We start from the raw sequence: 5,400 nt of genomic DNA, 5'->3' as shown, positions 1-5,400 counted from the left end.
CACGCGAGAAAAGGGCGCGGCGTAACATGCCGTGCCGCAGTCTCTCCGTATATCTGTCTCTCTGTTTCTCTCTCTCTCCGTATATCTGTCTCTCTGTTTCTCTCTCTCTCTCTCTCTCTCTCTCTCTCTCTCTCTCTCTCTCTCTCACTACTAACTAAGACAACAGCGGTACCGTCAAGGGCAGGTCTGCACGCGAGCAAAGACAGGGACAGAGAGAACAAAAAATATGTATTAAAAATTATGACAATTAATACATACAAAACAACAAGTATGGAGGGCAGAACAAAAGGCGAGAGATAATAACAGGACACAGAGCGGCTTTGAGTAGCTGGGAAAAATACAAGAACATGACAATAATCTTTATACAAAACAACGAGTTAGGAGGGCAGAACAAAAACTGAAGTGAATAACAGGATACAAGTAGGCTCTAGTTGCCTTGCAAAATACAAAGAAATATCTACAGATTAAAATCAGTCGGTATCATTAAGAAGACAAGTTTTCCATCAGTAGCATTACCAGTTCCTTGTCCCAGATAGAAACTAATGATGTCAAGACCCTGGACAATATCAAAACATACCATACAGAAATATTAAGGCCAATACAGAGAACAATGGAAAGGAAGATGGTGGGTTTGACAATAATCGATGAAATAAAGTGCACAAAAACACGAATGATATCCACAAATGTATACATGTACTCCAACAAAAACTGAATAAGGCTGTATCCATTGGTGGACTATCAGAAAGACAAAAAGGTACTTTGAATGGAGACCAAGAAAGGAATACGACTAAGAGGAAGACCAGAAAGAAGTTGCAGGACGAGAATAAAGAGCGGACGGGCGCACCCTGGGAGCGGAGAAAAGCCGAGGAAAAACATAAGAGGTCGGAGCTCCTTGGTGTTGAAGGGCTGCACCCTGCAGTGGGCAGACAACGATTAGGGTCAAGTGTAAAAAAAAACAGTGGAAAGCAAAACTCATGGATTTATCACCAGACTAGAACATTCCTCGAGTTGTGAGGACGTGAGCTGAAGCGAAGTATAGTCCAACCTGCTGTAACGGATACCTGTATATTATTTTTAAAAATCACCCGTACAAACAACCATATCCTATTCCCCCCGTTGGTTCCTTTTTTACTTTACATTATATTAATTATAATGACTCTCTGTAAGACATCTACCTGTCTAAGATGGCCACTTTATTTTTCTCCCTGGCAAAGAATGGTATCGTTAGACAGAAGAGGTCGCCCACAACAGTGCAAAAATGGCGTCAGAGCTGTAAGTTACACTGTAACCAATAGGTGCTTCTCCGTCGCAGGCTGACGACCCGAGTATCATACTCGTGTGGGGGAGTAGTATCCCTTTCATCCAGGGCTTCCTCACAGGTAGGGCAAAAACTCGACTCCTCAATGATCAAACTTGTGTTGATGGGGCTTAAAACAACTACATGACATAAACATGAAATTTAAGAAAACACAAAACAACAACAAACAAACAAAAACCACTTGTGCTAATCATGCGGTTGTCAAACAGGCCACCTTGAAAGCTGAGTTGATGTGCAGTTTAATGGTTGTCACTATTCAACGGGGTACCGTATAATATGTAGTTTGTTTGTTCACGTGATAGGTGACTTTGATGGCCAGTCTGTGGTTTCGTGGGTACCGATGCTGCTTTGGTACATTGATGTTGTTGCTGTTGCCGTTGTCGTCTCCGTTGTCATCATTGTTATCGTTCCTGTTGTTGTCGTTGGCGGTGGTGGTGGTGGTGGTGTTGTTGCTGTTCCTCTTGTTGTTGTTGTTGTTCTTGCTGCTGCTGTTGTTGTTGTTGTTGTTGTTGTCGTTGTAGTTATTGTTGTTGTCATTGCTGTTGTTGCTGCTATGCTGCTGGTGATGCTGCTGCCACCATTTCGTTGTGCTCGTTACTAAATGTCCTGTATCTCCAGTCACAGAATATACAGTCACCCGTGCTCTAACAGTCACCTCTCCAGGACAATCACCTATACAAAAGACCACTTCCCATTTTACCCCGCCCTGGTGGTTTTGTACTATAGCAGTATAGTTACACTGTCCAAGAGGAGTCCAAGAGGTCGACTCGTCTAAGGTAACCACTTTTCTTATTAATAATGGGGTGAGCGTTTTGAACAACTTCGACTGTACGCACTCTAAAGGCTACTCTGCTGTTCCTGTAGTTTGGGCTCTGATTGCTGTTCCTGCAGCTGTTGCAGCTTTCTCTGTTTTCGTTTGTTCTTTCAAGTTAAGCACGAAATGTGGAAAACAAAAAGGTCAACACAAACACAAAGCCTCATATTCGATTGAAGCGGTTGTGCAGGGCGGTCTAGTTTGTCCCCAATTACAGTGACACAACAACTCCAGTAGTAATCAACAAAGACGTAACAACATAGCAATCTCTTCTAGAAGACCGGAGCCAGGCTGCTACATGATCACAGTGCTTGAGTGTCAGCAAAACAAAGCAAATGGATAAGGGGAAAACATGTACAGCACGGTGGCGTCCCAGCTCATACTCCCCCTACCCCCCCTCCTTCCCCCCCCCTCTCTCTCTCTCTCTCTCTCTCTCTCTCTCCCTCTCTCTGTCTCTCTCCCTCTCTCTCTCTTTATACTTCTTCAGAGTTCTGCCGACGGTGGCACAAATTGATCAACACATGAAAGAACTGTAATTCTATTTGTTAGCTTGAAGGTTGAATCTGCCTCGTCGACACAGTGGTGATAATTTACGGGGACGACAGGTCGCTTCGACCCCCACCTGCGTGCGCAACCCTGAGCTGTGCGGGACACGTAGCTGGAGAAGGGAGGGGAGACACTCTAGAAAACATATCATTATTCCAAGAGTGGGCAGAGAACTTGAGTTTTCAGGACGCAATTATTCACAAAGGCTAACCCTTACACAACAGAAATCACCAGCAGAAGACTCAAACGATTCGATTGATCAGCGAACCTGCAGCTTAGCACGATCTTCTTCATGTGTCGCTGGGGATCATGGGAACCCATTCTTTCTTGTTGTCTGTCTTCCTGATCAGTTCGGTTTTTTTCATGGCGTTATTCGTTGCAAAGTTGTTCAGGCCATCAGTGTATGTTATTCTTTGTCTTTCCGATTCCTGCTCTTCTTTCCCTGAGCACGGTAAATTCGGAGAGAACTTCATCCACTATTTGGAGACACAACAGGGTGAGTCACGAGGCAGTGCTTGTCAACGTGAGAAACCCCATCCACTAGTGACAACGTGAGAGGCCCCGCCCACAAATGGGAATATGAGAGACCCCGTCCACTAGTGGCGACTTGAAAGACCCCGCCCACTTGAGGGTGAAATGGTAGTTGCAATGGGCGGTGGGGATCATCGGGGTATCCACATACACTATTCGATGCCCCTCTATGAAATACAGTAGTCTCGGCCTTTGATTCCACCGCTTACGGTCATGTTTCGTTTAAGATCCCGCTATTTTAGAAAACATACTTTTTACAACACAAAAGTCACCCCTAAGATCCTGCTCGGAAGGTCTATATTCGGCTTAGATCCCAAATTTCAGAGAGTAATTTACGGAACAAAAACTTGAGCGGGCACAAAAGATCAACCAAGAGCGGAAATTTGTGACCATTGGCCAGCCCGTCGCGTCACAGATGAGCCACTCTCGTGAATGTGATCACAAAACCCAAACAAAAACAAAAAATGGAATAAGCTTGTTTCTTGGAGTGCAGGCTAGAGAATAGCACCTGCGTAAAAACAGACTTAGTTCCTACAAATTGAAGGTGATCAAATAAATAAAGTAAGGAGTGTCTCATGGAATGAACATGTATCTCCGTAGGAATAAACTAAAAAAAAGAGCTCCTGACTCCCCTCCTACACGAGATGATCAAATCCTCGTTCCTGATTACGAAAAACAAAACAACAAAACAGAAATCTTCAAAATACACATAAAAAATATGCAATAAAGACAGAAATCTCAAATTACACACATTATAAACATCCATGTCCTCTTGTTGTTTGTTTGTTTGTTTGTTTTTGGGGGGTTGTTGCTTTTTTCCCGACTGTTTGTTCAAATATGGCCGTTAAGCGTGAGTTATCCGAAGAGTGACAGTAGGAAATGGCTATACGTAGAGGTGACTGTCTTGAACAGGTGGCCATGAGAGCATTGAAGGGGGGAGTGGGAGGGTGGGCGAGTGTGTGGTTAGGAAGGCGTGTGGGTAGATAGATACAAAATTAGATACAAAGGTAGGTGCAAATCCACATCGTAAAACAAAACAAAATAGAACAAAGAAACACACAAAACAATAGAACAAAAGAAACACAACACAAAACAGAACAAAAGAAACACAAAACAAAATTACTAACCAAAATAGAACAAAAGAAACACAAAATAAAATTGAACAAAAGAAACATAGCGACCATGTCCATAAAAATGACAAAACTGTACTGAAGAGCAACCATGTCTCCTCTTCCAAATCGGATCGACTTTCGGTAAGCCGATAGGGGGGGATGTACTCGTCACTGGACGGCCGCAGATCATATAATTTGTAAGGCTCTCTACTAAAAGCCCAGTTGGCAACCCCCCCCCCCCCCCCCCCCCCCCCCCCCTCTCTCTCTCTCTCTCTCTCTCTCTCTCTCTCTCTCTCTGTCTCTCTCTCTCTCTTCCCTCTGCAAAAAAAGATCAACAGCCAGCACATCAAATACCTCAGCTCCTCTTCACAGAGCCGGTTGGCACATCTATAACCCCCCACCCCCTTCCACATATCACTAATCTACCAACCTCCCATCACCTGGAAGTAGAGCAATAACCCACCTCCCCTCCCCCATATCTCTCTACCACCTAACAGCAGATCTATACACTCCCTACCGCACCCACCTAATATTACCCCCACCCCCCAAAACAAACAAACCCAAAAATGTGCAGGAAAAACAACCCACCTTTCCACCCCAAACCGTTTAAATAATTTTTCTTCTCCTGTTTTGGTCCCATGTCAACCCATAATTCCTTGGCAGTCGCGAATCTCCTCAATTCACTCACGTATACTTACCCTCACCTTACACAAACCAAATATCGACGTGCCTCGTTTCCCCTGTCGTTTATGCTGACAGCCTCTTTAATATGTGTGCCCACCCTGGGGAGAAATTAGTATCGACGAGAGCACGCTACCTGATGCTTCCGCTCAGCTTTCAAGAGGTAACAGGACTCGTTTCCCGGGAGCATCGATGAACGCACGACAGTTTAATAGCTGTGCCGGTAAGAACATAGCCCGGCCAGATCGTTTCAAGGCGGTACGAGCCGTCTCGGGAACGCAAAAAATCATAATTTGCCTTCACAAAAAGTAAATATTACACAGTCGAGCCTGCTTTAGTTTCCACCTTTACAAGCCAACGACTGGTACAAACGACCACTTTCCAACCCAAACCCCCCC

This window comes from Aplysia californica, unplaced genomic scaffold (assembly GCF_000002075.1).
Source record: "Aplysia californica isolate F4 #8 unplaced genomic scaffold, AplCal3.0 scaffold00306, whole genome shotgun sequence".
NCBI classification, from domain to species: domain Eukaryota; kingdom Metazoa; phylum Mollusca; class Gastropoda; order Aplysiida; family Aplysiidae; genus Aplysia; species Aplysia californica.
Note: the sequence above shows the minus strand (reverse complement) of the source record.